This window comes from Felis catus, chromosome F2 (assembly GCF_018350175.1).
Source record: "Felis catus isolate Fca126 chromosome F2, F.catus_Fca126_mat1.0, whole genome shotgun sequence".
Taxonomy (NCBI): Eukaryota; Metazoa; Chordata; class Mammalia; order Carnivora; family Felidae; genus Felis; species Felis catus.
In genome coordinates this window covers 23,789,848-23,808,073 of record NC_058385.1, presented here as the reverse complement: position 1 = coordinate 23,808,073, position 18,226 = coordinate 23,789,848, and the positions used below count along the sequence as shown (strand labels likewise).

General features: G+C 42.9%; 1 long non-coding RNA gene across 1 annotated transcript in view; it reads right to left on the bottom strand.

The window, feature by feature from the left end:
* The window catches only part of LOC109496044, a 132,969-nt gene that overhangs the window by 12,428 nt on the left and 102,315 nt on the right, over nt 1-18,226 (bottom strand). The window contains exon 2 of the long non-coding RNA XR_002151836.3: nt 1,077-1,322. This is a non-coding gene — a long non-coding RNA (uncharacterized LOC109496044). The remainder of the gene's footprint in view (nt 1-1,076; nt 1,323-18,226) is intronic.

Below are 18,226 nucleotides of genomic sequence, written 5' to 3'. Positions count from 1 at the left end.
TGACTGAACACAAGTAGGAAGACAAACCAGAGGAGAGAGAACAGTGTTGAGACAAACAGAAAAATTACTTCAGAGTAGCGCATAGTACCTGTGTGGGCTTTTTGTAAAATGTTTCTAAGACCCTCATTACCAGGAAAGGGTACCATGTATTTTTTTTTAAGAAAATAGTTTTTCTTAATCCAAATCTGAGCTCACAAGTCAATATCTAACTTACTTTTTACCATGGCTTTTCAATACTATGTCAAGTGAAAGGAGCTTCACATTTAAAATTTATCTTCAACTCTGCTTTTTCACTACCATCCTGTTAGCCCACACCCATGGACAAGTTTTCTCAGGACGGCTCGAACTTTCATTTATTCCTCCTTAAATTTTATTTTAAAAATATCTACAATGTGTTCCCAGTAGTTCTGAAGAAAATGTAATTGTGGAGGAAGTTTTACCACAGCTGTCTCCAGGCACTGCCTTTCTTCCTCTTAGATATCCAAGCTGCTTTCAGTTTGCTTGTCTAGCTCTTCTTCCTCTTCATGGCATCATGTAACTTCTCCCAAATTCCTTCAATACTACATGACAGGATGTACAAAATTCTTCAAGACTTTTTTCCCCCATGCACTCCAGCCCCGTTTTTCTCAGTCACACTGGATCATGGTGAGCCAGCATGAACTCCAGGCTATGACTTCCCCAGCAGGTATCTCTATGGAATTGAAGAGGACATTAGCCCAAACCTATAAATTCTGGATCTGTCGCTTTGCTTTGGTTGTTCAAGTTCACCCAGCCAAATGCACAAGACCAGGTGGAAAGTAAGCCTCACTGAACAGTCATCAAGAAGAGCAGTGCTATAACCTCAGAAAATGTTTTAGATGTTTAATTTCTACCAATAGTTGTCACCCATTACGCCCCTGCCCATTGGGCTATTTTTCTGTGATAAATCTCCAGAACTTCTCCTTTCAGAAATTCTTTTTTCTACCCCATCCTGACTCCTCTTCCCTTGATAAATGATATGCATATACATATGTATATATACATAAATACCTGATTTCTTCATGTATGGGAGTAACTCCACTGTCAATTACCATTACCTGTACATGTAACCCACTTAACCGCACTCTCCATTTTGGAAACTCCAGTTCCCTGAAAAGTTCCTCTGCTCCACAATTATTTCTGTGTCTTGGAATCATCAAGAACAACTCATCACAGATATTTTCTCTTCCCCTGCTCAGGCAGCATTAGTCCCTTTGCTTTTGTGGTGTGAATGTCCCAGCTAGCCATGAGATAGTTGTCCTGTGGGTGCCTACTGGCCTGGCATCGATGCTCATGCAATGTACCTGAAGGAATAAAGAATATGCCACCCTGAAGTATGACTGTAGAAGTTCAGGACACCCTACCCCAAAATATGCAGCTTTGATACAGTGATTATTCTGAGCTACAGGCACTTGAAAACCAGCGAATGCACGCAAGGGCTTTTTCTGAACCGCCCCTTCTTTGCCCTAAAGACACATCTTCCCATAGGAACTAAACTGTCATGAACGCCCTCTCCCAGAGTTTTGCCATCTAGGAAAGATTGACCCCTGTCACAGGAGAGGAGACAAGAAGTGGATACCACACATAAACTTCATCACAAACTATCCTCCCTCCCTCCCATCTATCCTTCTAAGGGCCCACTCATCTTTCCTAAAAATCATTACTCTCCTCTAAGAGGCCTACATTTCCTTCCCCTTTCCCTATTAAGATGGTATTTATATTGTAGTAATCATTTTGAAATATATATATGTCAAGTCATTACTCTATACACCTTATATCTATATAGCATATGTCAATTATATCTCAATAAAACTGAAAGAAAAAAATAAACATAATAATAATAATGAATTTTTTAAGTAGATGGTTTTTAATCCTGAATCCCAAGCCACCTTGCAAGTTATTCATTTTTCCCTGGTTATCTCCCATGTATACATGAAGTATACATGTTAGTAAACTTCAGTTTGTTTTTCTCTTGTTAATCTCTCTTTTGTTACAGGGGTCTCAGCTAAGAACTCAGAAGGGTAGAGGGAAAATTAGCTTTCCTCCCCTGCATAGCAAAGCCACGTGTTGTGTCAACCAATGTAGCTGACACTGGATATGACTTCTACCCCCACATGACGGTAAGGGCACCAATTCCCAAGGCTTCCAAAGCTTTGGATGCCCCTCCTTGGCCACTGGTGAGGCCTTCTCCTCTGTCTCCTCCTGCTGCTGTGCCAGAAATCAGTTGCACTGGGGACCACTGCCAGAACCCAAGGCACCACTGAGGCACAGGAGCTATCAGAGTGCCCAAACTCCCAATACTCCAGTCACTCCACATTCCAGGTGCCCAGGCCTCTCCGCCCCTTTGTTATTGTGTGGGCTGCTCTCAAAACAATGCAACTCTGTACTCTCAATGTTTCAAAGAGAGTTTGTGTAGAAACAGTTCTTCCTTTCTTTGTTATACCAAAAGCTCTCCCCACCCCCACCCAGGGATTAAGACACAAGTCCTTTGGGGGTTGGGTGAGGGGACTAAAAGACAGAAACAGCTATACTTGAAATAGTCCTTTTTCTTTGATGTCTGAGGCGTAGCTACCTGACCAGCCTGGGGCCTGCTTGAATCTCTACTCCCTTCAATAATTTATTTTCTGTGAGGTTCAGTTCCTTCCAATTGGTCCTGACATTTCTGAATCCCAAGAAAAGATCCCCTTCATCTCAAACTGTTCTCCCTGCCACCTGAACCCCTCCACTCCCAAGGCAAGAGAAGGGGATCCAGTGAAATTACCTGTAAAGTAGTGGATGCCTGTTAGAAGGGAAGTTGGTGTGCATTTGCTGAGCTGAAAAATCAGCAGAGTGACCTAATGCTTCCATCAGAGCAAAGGAAACTGGTAAATTTGAGGATGAGCTTTACGGCAGTCCCTTAGCATTTGGAAACAGAACTAAATTTAGAAAGGAAAGCCTGCTTTGCATCCAGAGATTTCCAAAGATGAGAGGCTTTGGGGTGTTACCTGCAACAATAGGATGAGATGGAATCATGGTGACAGTAATGAGTGTGGAAGAAGATACAGCCCTGACCCCACTCCAGATCCCTGTAGCCTTTCAAAGGGCAAGGAAGAGGACCTTGGCAGCTTCTGGAACCTCACAGGAAGGAGTCATAGGGAAGAGAGGGAGCACAAGCCATGGATGTGCCCTGAAGGACCTGGATGTAGGGATTTCCCACCCAGAAAGATGCTTAAGGGTGTGGACCACTGTCAAAGACCAAAGAAAGATACACCTGGCCCATCAGCACTAGACAGGGATGGAATGTGACTTCATTGTCCAGAGACCACCCTATTGACTAAAGCCACCACCCGCGTAGAAAGCCAGCTGAGCCAGAGTAAGACCAGGGTAGCCTCCTTTCTCAGAGTCAGGCAGTGGGAGCAAACCCAGCCTTCACTCCATTTCTCTTCCCCAATATATGGGAGAAGCTAAAGCCTAGAAAAGAGCAGAGGGCCTGGAACCAGACCAGTGGCTCATGTGCATGCATATGTGAACACACCCCCAACATACAAGATTCAGAGGAGGAATGAGAAAGAATGAGAAAGTAGACCTGCCCCCCCCCCATCACCACCACCCTGCCACTTCTCCAAGTCCCCTGATCCAAAGCCTGGCTGGATGCTCAGACATTCAAACTGACTATAGTATGCAGCTTTACATTAGATAAGGCTGTCCTGAGTTTAAATAACTGAAAATGACTGGGAAGTTATCAAATCTGTTCAAGATGTTTTTATGGGCTCTGCACCAAAGAGAAGCCTAGATCCAGCACTGCACAGTTGGGGGCAGTGAATGGGGGAAAAGATGGTACCTACCAAGTTCATACTGATCAATAAGCAAGTTACATTTGCCATGTTCTCTCTTAAGCACACAGAAAATCTAACACCTTTCTCCAAATCTCCTTTCCAGGGCTCGAAGTTGTACAGGAGAGAGATTAGAAGGAAATGCAGTCGTATTTCAAGAAATTTCCTTAAAACTCTCAAATTGATTTGGGTACCTTTTATAGCCACAAACTTCCCAGGATTATATGTTGCCTTTGCTCTCATCTCTGTTCCTCCTAAATTGAAGCTCTGGAAGTTGGGATGAAAGCCATGAATATAGAGAAAATATAAATTGTGCAAATTAATCTTATTCCTTCTTCCTCCCACTTTAACCCCTGCTCCTGCCTCTGCCTAAAACAGACATTTGGAACATCTACTCAGCAATGAACAGACCTTTGTGCATTGAGTATGCTCTTGTAGCAAGCATGATCTGCTTGACCAACTTGAGATACAAATCAAATCCCAACTCTAATTAACCTCCCAAAGCCTCATCTACCTTTTTTTTTCCTCCAGGAATTCTAAAATCTTCCTCTTGGGAGATTCTTGGAAACCTCAGAGATTCACTTAATCCACAGGAAGTGAGTGCAATGGAAAGCGAGAGTCCCCACCATTACCATGCTTCTGCCTGCCACGCAATGTCACTGTTGAACACTGGTCCTGCACAGTCCAGCGCCCACAATGGCTTACTGCCCAAGTAATGGCTCCGAGTTAGCCCCCTATAACTTTACTTTATAACCAGCTCTCTGGCTTCAGACTCACACGCTACAGCACTGTTCTCCAAAGCAAGAATCAAGCCAGTAGGCTTCCAGCCTCAGCCACATTGTGCCTCAGCCTTCTCCCAAACTGCTTTGGACCTTTGTGATGAGTCTAGGGTACCTAATGCAAACTGGTCCACCAGACTCTAAGAGCTGTACGCCTTGTTAAGCCAAACAAAAGATTCTGGTACACTCTTCAAAAAGGGCTTGCATTAAGCATACTAGAGATTTTCACTCAAATGACTTTTTTCTGAAGAAAGATCTACTCCAAAATTTTTTGCCATATCCACCTACACCGTGAATTACTGAAATTTCTCTTGCTAAAAACAATTTTACTAGGCACCCTGTTGTGTATTTCAACTCTTAATTAATAAATTTCGTACTACTCAGGAACTTTGGGAGTGGCATTGAGGTTTAACTCTGAAATGACCAACATATTCTTCCTTGGCTGAACCAAATAGTAATTTGGTGTCAGATTATTGAATTGTAACCCGACATACCCCCTCAATCCACTCTCCCTCCCTCCTCTTTGTTCCCAAGAACACTTTTCCTCACTTTACAGTTGGGTTTGGCCCATGAGAGGCATCTGCAAAAGACGAGAGGTAGGCCGTGACCACAACAGACCCCTTCTCCAGTTGGGTGGCCCCATCCATATACCACCCTTCCCAGCTTCCAGTGCCCATGCTTCCTCCTCTTCCACCACTCCCCAGGACACTGCACTATTCCTTGTTTATTTCTCCAATCCTGCCCGTGACTTGAAAAATGTCCCTCTACAAGATTATCTTCAGATTTCCAAATTTGCGGGTGCCATCTAGTTTCTGCTCAAACCATGACTGATACATCAAGAGTAAAATGAGTAGTCTCTCTAATTTAAGAAAACCATGCTTCTGATTACTGCAACTTTGTATACAAAACACTCCCCTGTGGCCAGATTCAAGAGGACTCTCAACCATAGCAATATCCCTAGGCCACAACTTAAAATAGTAGACCCTCTTCTAATACCAAGGTTGTTCTTGTGGAACCTTAGGGTCAACAATTTCTGCTGAACAAAACTCTGCAACTCTGGGCCAATGGCAAACTGATTTTCAGTGAATTGGCCTTTAAGCATAATGCTCATTTGGTAAAATGACTTTCGCAACTTGATTTTTGGTAAAGTGACTTGCTTTCGCACTCGATGCTTCCCTTGTACCACCAGTGAGTTTCCTTGCTGTTTTGGTTTTGAACCTAATGTCTCTCCTACTACACTGTAGGATCCTTTCAGAGGGAGAATCATGTGCTATTCATCTTTGTGTTTTCCCCAGCCCTCTCTTAGGGCCTGATATGGTGTTATGAACAAATAGCTAGTCAGTAAATGTTGGTGAAAGAAAGCGAGTGAACAGAAGACACAGTGAAACACTGAAGCAAATCAGAGAATCTATCAGAGATACACAAACTGTTATACATGGACAGAGACGGTTCCTATCTCAGTGTGAAACAGTCATTGAGAGAGAAATGAAGGAGGTGGGGGAAGAGAGGGATGGAAGGAAGGTGTCAGAAGAGGAAGGATGGAAAAGAAGAGGGAAGGGAAAACTAAGAAAAGGAAGACAAAGAGGGAAACATCCTTTTATAAATCTATCCTTTTTTAAAGATGCTTTTAAATGCTTATTTACTTATTTATTTTTAAGACACACAGAGAAAGAGCACAAGCAGGAGAGGGGCAGAGAGACGGAGGGAAACACAGATTCTGAAGCAGGCTCCAGGCTCCAAGCTGTGAGCACAGAGCCTGATGCAGGGCGTGAACTCACAAACTGTGAAACCATGATCTGAGCCGATGTCGGATGCTTAATTGACTGACCCACCCAGGTACCCCTTTTAAGATTTTTTTTAAAGTAATCTTCACACCCAACATGGGGCTCAGACTCACAACCCTGAGATCAAGAATCACGTTACACCAACTGAAAATCTATCTCAAGTAAAAAAAAAAAAAAAAGAAAGAAAGAAAAAATAGCAATCTCTATAATCAATGACTTACATAAGCAAGTGCATAACTGAAAGGATTTTGCCACTAAGGCATCCTGCATGTCTCTAATAAAGCCTTTAAAAAATTGCGAGTAATTACATAAATAATGTCCAACATATATCTTCTTGAACAGTATTTCCAAATTTTGATTTGAAACCACACGGATTGTTTTAACTCTCCTCAGAAAAAAAACCTCTCTTGAAATTTAAAACTCAAACCAGAAGCCTGACCAGGATCCAAATGTGAATATGGTGGAACTGTCTCTGATTTCTAAAATAGGACCAGAGAAATTACTTTCCCGGCAGTATTTTTAGCAGTGTGAGGGAAGGCGCTCCCTGTGCTGTTTCTTGGCAGGTTCACAGTCTGCCACTCCTGAGCCTGTCCCCTAAATCCTCCTGCACCAGGCAGCATCCACACCCCTGCCTTGGAGCCTCCGGAGTGGCCCGCACAGATTACGGCAGTTCCTTTGCCTGGAGTGAGACATCTAAGACAGTGAGAGCTTATCTCCCTGACAACTAAGCTGAGAATAAGAGTTCATTTATCGCTCAGGTATGAAGTTCCAGAAACGGTGCAATTTAAAGAGAAGCTAATTGCTGTTTATTTAGAGTAGATCCTCTGTGTAGTTAATCGATCCTTTGGAGAAGTAGATGTAATTCTCCACAGATAAGGAAAACGGAGGTGTGGAAAGGAAGAATAGCCTGTCATATGTTTCTCAGCCAGTTAATCATAAAGCGACATGAAATTAATAACCAGCATTTGTGTGGTACTATTGCTTACCATGCGCTCCTACTACTGGTCCTCACAGCAAACCCAAAAGACAGCTTGAGTAAGTTTTATCATTTTTCCCATGCCACAGAAGGGAAAACTGAGGCTCAGAGAAGGAAAGTAAATTCTTTCCATCCGTACATCTCTAAAGGACTAGAACCAAGGGTTGGGGCTGTGACTTCTGACTTCCCTGAGCCAGTGCGGTGGTGCTGCCCAATGGCTCTGGCACGATAGGCCGCACACTCGGGGTGATGGGGACTTCCCTGCAGCGAGCATCAAAGAAGCAAACTGCCCAAGCCAGGGCGGCCTGGCGAGGATGTCAGAGTGGCAGAACAGTGAAGGTTATGTCTGTATCTAGATGATCCCTAGATAACGATGTGGCTCATCTGAGAAAACAAAAAACAAGGGGCAGATGGGGCAGGTAATCCTTGACCACAAATGGCATCTGGCTTATAGAAACCACTTCCTTGCAGAGCATGACTCAGGAAAGCCGGGTGACCATGTGTCCCATTTCTCTGCGACAGTCATGATCTAGGCTGTTGTCCTGATAGAAGCAGGCATAGTGCCCTTCTGCTCGCGAAAGCATCCTGGCTTGCACAGTAATCATATAGTCCCCCTACACACAGGAATTTGTATCTCATAACTTTCTAAAGCAAAATGCTTCTCCTACCCTCTTTGATACTCCAAAACATAACTGCGATGCCAATTTTGATCAAACAGGTGCATCACAACATACTAATGTCAGGAACCCAAGGCAGAGTTCAGAGCAGAAACCAGACTGAACTAATTTATGTGGAATTTACACTTTCTCAACCCTTTCAAGTTGGTTTTTAAAAAAAGAAAAACAGTAAATCCTATGTGTTCCCCAGGTTCACTGTAAATGAAGCTCCCTAGAAATTTTCCCACAGCAAGCATCATTGCTAAGAGACAGCCAGAAAATATCTTAGTGCTGGAGCTCTTTGTTGCTATAATAATGAGCCTATATTTGGAAGAAAAGAAGCAACTTCACTTAAAAAAAAAATCACACAGATACAAAATATAATCTAAGACAATACTTGAAATTTTTAAATCCTCAAAAAAAAACACTCAATGTCATTTTCTCTAGCACTACAATGACACAAAGGAGGAGATATCACAGGTGTTGAATTACTTTCTATCTACTTTCAGACATGGCAACTTGTCCTTGGTCATTTTACAATCAGCCCACGGGTTTACAGTTTCCTAAGCAGCCTTTCTGTCTTCTAATTGCCTTTAAAAGAACCAACAGTAAAAGCTAGAAGCCTTTCCATGCCCCTGGGCTTCACCCCAAGACAGCACATCACATACTTTCCTGCATCAGCAGATCAGATTACATGTGCCTGAGAGAGCCCCTGCCTGATCTCCAGTTCTTCAAGGATCCATTACTGTGTTTTCCAGGCACCTATGGGACTCCGCCCTCCAATTTCTCACTTACTGGCTTCAAAGGCGACTCTCGGTGTCATCAAGATTAAACCAGATCTTAGGGAGGCAACATAATGCCATACTTAAGAGCTTGAGCTTGAGTCCAAGACTGGAGTCCAAATCCCAGCTCTGTCATTTACAAGCCATGTGACTTTGGTTAGTTTATTTACGTCTTCATCTGGAAAATGGGGATGATGGTGCTGCACAGCTCACAGGGTTTCTGAGGAGATGCAGTGAAATAATTGATACAATGCCTGGTACATAGTATGTGCTCAAAAAGTATCCATGTCAATTCTTAGAAACTGAACATGGCCTAACGTTTCAGGTGACTTAAAATCATTGTGGTAAGGGAGAAGGTGGCTTTCGTAAAAAGGTGGCAGAATTTGGAATCGGAAAACTTGAATTCTAGTCCTGGTTTCCTCACTTAGTGGCTTATATGGCTTTGGATTAGTTTCTTTGAACTGCAACCCTTCCCCCCTGCCAGCCTTATAAAATGATGATAAATACATCCTAGAGTCATTGAGAGGATCCAATAAAATAACATAAGGAAAATTTTTTTGTAAATCCCACATCTTTAAAATTATTATTATTACTCAAAATGAGACTGAGAACATAATGTAATGTAATTAAATGTAATGTAATGAAAATGTCCGGTCTCTCAGCCAGACAGTTCCACATACGAGGATCTCAGGACCGAGCTGGAGGGCTATGGGGAGCCCCATACCCTGGACCACACCAGCCTGGCTGCTCCGTTTCCTATTCTGGCAGCTTTCACAGGAGACTGTGAAACAGCAGTTTCACAGGAGACTGCAACATGGGAGTTCTCTTCTTGCCATGTACAATGTTCCACCAACTCCCCAAAAAGGAAAATGATGCGTAGAAGGGCAGGCTGGTGTAATGTGTCCTTCTATGCCCACAAGTCCAAACAAGAAGCAACAGATGACACCGTGCACAATCTCTAAGAAACACTCTTGGTAATATGGTAAAAAATGGGAACCCGCCTAGCTCACTGGGAAATTGCTAATCACAACTTTGTCATATGTGCTTTCCTGGGGTGAGGGAAGAAAGACGTAGAGGAGGACAATTGTTGGTATCCTTACACAAGGCCTAAAAGGAGGGCCTAACTAAGAAATGACCTCTACAGCAGCAAGATAGGACATTCAAAAAAAAAGCAATCACCCCCAAAGAGAAGCTTTTAAATTAGCATTTTAAAATTTATAAAGTATTTTTATATGTTACCTTAGGGAAGCCTCTTGTTATAGTATTTCCCTTCTTCCAAGCAACATCGGACACCCGTAGACACTTGCATTATTTTGTAAACAGGATCCCAAAGCACAGAAAGGTGAGACTATGACAGCACACTCTTCCCTTAGCCATGCCCACCTGGTAGTTCTAAGCCCAGGTCTATGTAATCAACAAAAGAACATATGGATCTGCTATAGTTTGTGAAGAATCATGTTAATTTCAGTGCACCTGTATTCTCCAGACAACTGGTTTTGCAGAACGTGTCAATTCTCACCTCTAGCTCTTCTGTACCCATGAAAAGCAAGGAACAGAGCTGAAGGATTCCATTTGGCTGTTCAATTTGAGAATTAGGAGATTTATACAAAGTTAAAGTTGACCCTACTGTCACTGAGTATATAATTTGAGCCATTTCTCTAGTAATGGAAATGGAGCCATACTGAACCACCCTCAGACTCTCACTCTGGCTCTTAGGGTGAGCAGATAATGAAACTTAACAGCGCAATCAAAGGCTTGGAAAGAATGACCACCCCACAGACAATTACCCGCACACCCTTGGTATCTTGAGCTCAGTGCTACAATACCATGAGCAATTCATTTCAGGAAAAACAGCAAAAGGAACTGCTGCTGCCTAGGAGGTAGCTGCATTGTTATTGTGGTGAATGAAATACACAAGCTCCTGGAGCAGGAGACTCGGGTTCGGATCTCAGCTTCTCTAGTTACCGATCACTTGGCCTCAGGTATGTTGTTTTACCACTCTGACTTAGCTTCTCATTTGTGAAATGTGGATAATAATAGTATCTACCTCACAGGTTTAGCATAGAATTAAATAAATTAATATTTCTAAAACAAAGAGAAAGTGTCAGGTGTACAATAAGCATCCAATAAATGTTGGCTACCATTATTTGAGTTTGAAGGTGATGATACTAATGTAAGCACTGCAAGATTCTATTTTGTCACTGACGATGGTAACAAAGACCAAACATCTGCTTTTCTTATAACAGCCTTCTGTGGCTCCATCCATTAGGAATTCAACAGAGCCCTTTCCCAGGTTATATGTTCAGCCTCCTTCATCCTAATCTACATAGTTATGTACATATAGTATACATTTTAGTTGATGGGTAAACTATGTGCTAAATGTTCACTGAGCTGCCAGCTACAGGTGTGAGAGCACTGCCCTTCCAGACAACTTAAACACCATTGATACTTCATTGTCATTCTCAGAGCACCGCCTGCTATGTAATCAGTGCAACAACCTACATGTCATGCCAACTCTGGAGGCAATGTTTTGCCTAAGGCTTTGGTTAGCAGCCTCCATGTGGGAGTTCGCCCACCCAGGAAACGTGTAACAAGGCAAGCAGAGCAAGGGGGAACTGGGCAAGAAGGCATCAGGGTCAAAGGCATTGCCTCAAATTCTCTAGACGGTACAGAAAAGCAGTAAGTAAGCAGTGATTAATTTCCACAAGGAGGATCCTTGCAAGATAATGAACTGAATTGCCATAAAGTCAGTCAGAATTTGTGTTTCATCTTCCTTTGAGCTCTGTGCACAATAGATCCCATTCCCTAATTGCTGGGCATTGCTTCAAATTCAAGAAACACACTATGTTCTGTTTTTATGGTAATTGATGGTCTTGTTGAGAAAATGTACAACTCTATCAGTTGCTGAACCAATTGTTCAATTAAGTTGTCTCTGCATTTCCCAGGCCAGGTGATTCAGTTGTTAAAGGAAGCAAGCAACCTCCTTGCTTTCACAGTAGGGACTTCTTTTTCCCTCCACAACAGCTGCCTCACGTGCTATAACTAAAGATCCCATACCACAATTGGAAAGAAGAACATGATCTCTAGTTCATTTATTCCTACAGAATAGGATTCTCTATAGTAAGTTATAAACCCAACACTTAATAGAGGTGAGAATACAATTAAGTTTTTAATACATGCATCTGCATATGTGATGAAAGCCAAGCAGCTGCCTTCAACTCAGGGCTTAGGGGAAAACGGAAAGGCATTTGAAAATGCAGGGAGACGTGTGCATGGAAAGTGGATTTTATGGCTGTGAGGCCCAGAAGCTGGACATCTGATTGACCTGGTACCTCTGCCCACACAGCTTCACAAGGAATCCATGGTGCACAGGTAGACACAGCTCTCCTGATCCCAAGATGGTAGCTAAGAGAGATCGCCTCACATTTCAGGTGGTAAGAGGGCTGGAAGAAATTTGCAAAACTCTTCCTCTGACTCCAAACCCTCTAAAAAGAGTCGGAGGATCTCAGTGCCATGGCATAGACCCCCACCAATGGAGGCATACAGGGCATTTTTCCTGATTCTATAAATAGAATTTTAAGAAACACACAGCTCTGTGGGGCACCTGGGTGGCTCAGTTGGTTAAGCATCTGACTCTTGATTTCAGCTCAGGTCATGATGTCACGGTTCGTGAGTTCAAACCCCATGTCTGGCTCTGCACAGACAGTGAGGAGCGTGCTTCAGATCCTCTATCCCTCCCCTCTCTCTGCCCCTCCCTTGCTATCTCTCTCTCTCAAAAGTAAACATTTTTTAAAAGACAAAAAAAAAAAAAAAAGAAATGCACAGCTGTAATTACAATATGTCTTTGGTACTCATTCTAATCCTCCACAATTATGAATTGAGGAAAACTTTAGTGAAGAGAAATATCTCTGACCAGTTCTTCCCAGATTGTCTTATTCTTTAATTATCTGGTTCTATTTCCACAATGGGGCTCTTATTTTAACAGATGAAGCTTCCTGAGCCTCTGATCCCTTTCTTCAATACCTACCAAGGCAGTTTCAGCATGTCCACCTCATCTACTAGATGCCAATGTGGTTTCCATGCTTCAAAGGCCCATCCCATCAGCAGATGAAGACTGGCTCCAAGATACCCATGCCAATGTACTAAATTCTGCACCATGTCAAACATTGTCCCATATCAGCCTCATGTTCCAATGGTTCCTCATGTTCCTGGTCCAAACTCTCAAGATCAATTCCCAAACTTAGTCTTTCTTGTTCTTGCAAGAATCCTGTCTTGAAGCTCTGTTGATGAATAATCCTTTGCTTTTCATAACAGAGAATGTCTGTTCCTACTTGGGCCATGCTGAAAGGTAATTCTTCCTAGTGACTGGTCTGGGAACAATGAGGAGAAACAGATCTTGAGAAGGCCAAGGGTGTTCCTGGGGAATATCCATCTTGGGTTAGTCTCTTGGATAGTCTCTAGATGTTGCAGATTGAATTGTGTCCACTCAATATGCTGGAGCTCTAACTCCCAGTACCTGTGACAGTGCCCTTATTTGGAAACAGATTATCATCAAATTGAGTTCATTCTGGACTAGGATTGGTCATAATCCAGTATGACTGGTCTTTATAAGAAGAGGAGAAGACACACAGGCCAAGAGGGGAGAATGCCATGTGAAGATGAAAACCAGGACTGGAGTGAGGCACCTACAAGACAAGGGATGCCAGGCATTGCTGGCAACAACCAGCAGCTTGGAGAGCGACATGGTACAACTTCTCCCTTAGATGCCCTAAGAAGCAACCAACCCTTGATTTCAGACTTCTGGTCTTCAGAACTGCTAAATAATAAGTTTCTGTTGTTTCTGTAATTTCCCCTTTGTGTGTCGATTTGTTATGACAACCCTAGAAAATTAGTACACCAGCCAACAGGAAGCTGCTCTCTCTAGTTCTGCCAGCCCAGAGCAGTCTAGGGAACCTTGAAGCTTATACACAAATATCCTCATCACATATCTCAGGGTCCCACCTCTCCCCTAGCAGGGCCCTAATATTAGCACAGAGACTTTCTAGGGCTATAACTCTTATGACACTTACTGCAAATCTTGTGCCTGGTTTTCAGCTACACCCACCTTCCAGCTTTGGAAGATAAGGGCCTATTTAGCTGCTGTTGCTGTCAAGGCCCTCTAGCTCTCACAATGTGACTTCAGTTGATGGGTGGCTGGTCCGAATATGCCATTTTCTTCCTTCAGGGTTTCCATGGCCATTAACACTAGCCAACCAGTTCTTCAATCCTTCCATCATTACCCACATTTTTCAAGCATGGGGACTATTAGATAAGCCATCCGTCCTCTTCCTGCACCCCATCCACCCCAGATGAGTGTTTTAGTAAGTTTGATACTATAGACACCAAGGGTTATCACCACAATATGAACCCAAGCGCTGGGGTCATTGCTGCCACCTAGCCAGAGAAAGATCCAACTTCACCTCATCCCATGGGTGTGCTCACTAGGACCACTCCTGATACCAACCATGTAAGATTAGAATCTCCTGGAGGGAGAGCTTGAGACAAGGATTGAGTAAAAGGAGTTTGGGAAGTGGTCCTAGGAAACACCATAAGGGATTGGAGAGATGAGAAAGAGAAGAAAGGAAGCTAAGACAGATATGTTAATGAGCTGGTTACCAATTTGGGTGGGAGGAGCTAAATCCTAGTGGGGAACCCTGGGAGACCTCACAGAGCTCCCCTCAGAGTATTCCCACCTCTGGGGCAAGGATTCTGGGGTATTTATCCACCAGCTCCCATCTGTCACTGATTGCAGGCTGCTCCCAGATGTGTTAATTTTCCAGCATTTCTGGTCTGCCCTGCGTCTGGGCCAAGCACGCTCCTAGGATCCAGAGAAAGCCCCACACAGGGAAGTGTAGGGAGTTGTAGTAAGAAACAGCTGCCTGTTCAGGAAGAGTGACGCTGAGGGACCGTAGATGGAACACACCCCATGCTGCTACACCCCCACTATAACAAACTCAGGGACAATGGACTTGAGTTGGGGCAGAAGTGAGATGAAGTCTGAAATGGGAGCGTAGGAAGAAAGTTGATGCCACTTTTCCTTAGTCACTGCCCCCAACAAACAGAGTTTTTTTACTTAAGTGTTCAGGGTCAAGAAAGCTAAGAGGCCATTTGTTCAAGGACAGAGTAATTAACTGTATTTATTCCACTGAAGTTGTTTCAGTCTTCTCTAGCTGCTGCACAGAACATACAATCCCTGCTGGAACATTATTTGCTGTGTGGCTCAGAAACATCTTCTTGCTGGTATTGCCACCGCGGCGCTAAAAACATTTCCCCTGGATGTGAGCTGGTGGAAGACAACCGCTAGACAGGATGCTAGCCAAAACAAACAAACAAATGACACCATGTAGAAGCCATTTACTATATTGCTATTTCTTGGGTTTACTTGTCACCTCCATGCTGGATTCCAACATTTGTTATTTAACTATTTCTAGTGAAGATCACAGTCTAACTTAGGGACTGTAGCCATTTGGAAACAAATAATTTACATGCTCTCTATAAAGATATTACAGTTGGTCTTGAAAGAAAATATAAACCATGGTGTCAACATAGTTGCTTAGGGCTGAAAAAAATATCATTTTTCCCTTCTGTCTGTTTCATGCCAAGTAGAGCAAAGCCTGGGATTTTTTTTTATGTTTGTTTATTTTTGAGAGAGAGACAGAGCATGAGAGGGGGAGGGGCAGAGAGAGAGGGAGACACAGAATTCAAAGCAGGCTCCAGGCTCTGAGCTGTCAGCACAGAGCCCGACACAGGGCTGGAACCCACAAACACAGGGCTCGAACCCACAAGCCATGAGATCATTACCCAAGCTGAAGTCGAACACTTAACCGACTGAACCACCCAGACACCCCAGCTTGGGATTTTAAACAAGGGACTATAGGAAACCTGGGTGGCTCAGTCTGTTAAGCATACAACTTCGGCTCAGTTATGATCTCATGGGTTCATGAGTTTGAGCTCCGCATCAGGCTCTGTGCTGACAGCTCAGAGCTTGGAGCCTGCTTTGGATTCTGTGTCTACCTCTCTCTCTTCCCCTCCCCAACTCACTCTCTTTCTCTGTCTCAAAAATAAACATTAAAAATTAAAAAAAAAAACAATAAAACTAAATAAGTAAGGGAGTGTGATGCCAGTCCTCTGGATGGTAGGGCAAGTAGGCAAGACAGCAACTGGCTAGAATGTGTTACCCTGCCTCTCTTGTTTAGCAGAGAGAATTTTCTGCAATTAATATAAACCCTTCCAATAATAACAGGGTGAACCATAATGAAATTTCTGGTCTTCTCTGATTTTTTATTGCAAAAATTGCAAATGTCATACTGTTTAAAGTAATAACTCTCCAACTGAGTTACATGAGTGTAGACTGAGGTGCTATCAGCTAAAAATGCCTGGGGGCGCTCACCTGGACCCACAGCAAATCCCCACAGACATTTCCCCTTTTGGAGCCATTGCTATGGCTGGACCAGCTCTTTTGGTTGTTATTATGATTGCAAGATGCCTTCAGCAACAACCATCATCAGGGAACTTATAAAAAGAGAGTTTATTACTCACAAGTCCTAGAGGGTACATGACATACAACACATCCAGAGCCACACAGGAAGCTGGAGGGAAGGACAGTGGGGAAGAGGACAGACTTGGGGTTCTGCTTTTATTGGGATCATGGGCACAGTACCTAGGGTTTTGTGGACTCACTCTTTATGGGTGAACGTAAAACATAAGAGCAGGAATTAAAGAAGTAGAAATGAAAAGCAAGTGGTCAATTGACCAGAGCTTTCTAATAAAAAAAGAAACTTCATGGGTGGGGCAACCTGGCTCTTTATCTAGTTGTGAGGCTGGGAATGTGTTTATTCAAGAGGGATGTCTCTGAAGTGGATGCAATCAGCAATCAAAAGCTTAATCTCAGGCACTTACATTGCAATCAAAAAAGCGAGCGGACAGGTGCTTACATTACAATGAGCTTTCCTGTCCACAGCAAGGGTTCAGCCTGGGTCCAGCTCACTCCAAAATAAAGGCAACAGGAAATACAAACCAAACCACATCTTTGATGAAACTAGAAAACATACAGAGCCCCAAATACAAAATACAAGGAGGAACTGCCAAATGCAAGAGTGTCAAACAGGGATGTGGAACGATGCTGCAAGAGAATGCCTGTGGCTACAAATCTCAACAAAAGGAGCAAAGCACTGATTTGTAAAGCAGGTGACATGCACAGATGGACAAAACAAATAATTCCCAATTTAGAACAGGCTCCATGGATTGGGAATGACACCAAAGAGAAGCAGGGGGTTTCAAAGCTAAATGAGAAATCAATAATCATGCCATGTTCGCAGGAAGCCATCTGTCTGTGAGGCAGGGTAGATACAGTCGCTCATTCTTGTTGGCTAAAAGGAAATAAAGGGGTCTACGTTAGCCTACATACAACTACCCCATCTCATGAAAAATAGTCACTGTGAATCTGGAAGTGTTCTTGCTAGCCTGAATATGACCTGACTCCCACGATCCCCTCCCAACATGCCCAGGACACACACCTCTCTCCTGCAAATAGCTGGTTCAAGAAGATCTCACCTCATTCAAAGAAGAATACTCAAAAAGGATCCAACTCTAAAACAGCATAATCTTCAGAGTAATGGCAAAAGATTGGAAACACTGAATGTCCATCAATAGGCAACTAGTTCAGTAAATTATAATACCTCCAAACAATAGATTTCTGTGTATCTGTTAAAAAGATTGAGGTAGCTCTGTACATACTAATAAAATACTTGAGCTTGTATTCTATATTATTCAGCATAGCCTAAGTCATACCGCAATAGTAAACATATCCCTAATATTTAGTAGCTTAATACAATAAAACTTTTTTTTTAACATATAACATGTGTCCTGGGAACAGGGGGTTTGCTCTGCTCCATATTATCCTAACTCAGGGACTGGGGTTCATGATCTAGAACATCATAATCACAATAGCAGGAGGAAGAAGGCAAAAGAGAATTATGTATCTGTTCTTAAGTCCTTCTACCCAAAAATGAAACATCACTTCTGATTATGTTTCATTGGATAAGGCAAGTCATATTATCATCTAACTATAAAGTGTCAGAGAAGTGCCTTCCTACTGCATTAGCCAAAAATAAAAGTGGAAATAGTAATGAGCAGCAATGTTTACCATCATCCCCAAGAATTATTATTAAGTAAAAGAAGAAAGCAAGCTTTATTCTTTACATCAAAAACATGTTACAAGGGCACAGGGGTGGCTCAGTTGGTTAAGTATCCAACTCTTGGTTTTGGCTCAGATCATGATCTGATGGTTCATGAGTTCAAACCCTACATCGGACTCCATGCTGACAGCACAGAGCCAATTTGGGATTCTCTCTCCTCTCTCACTTCCCCTCCCCTGCTCA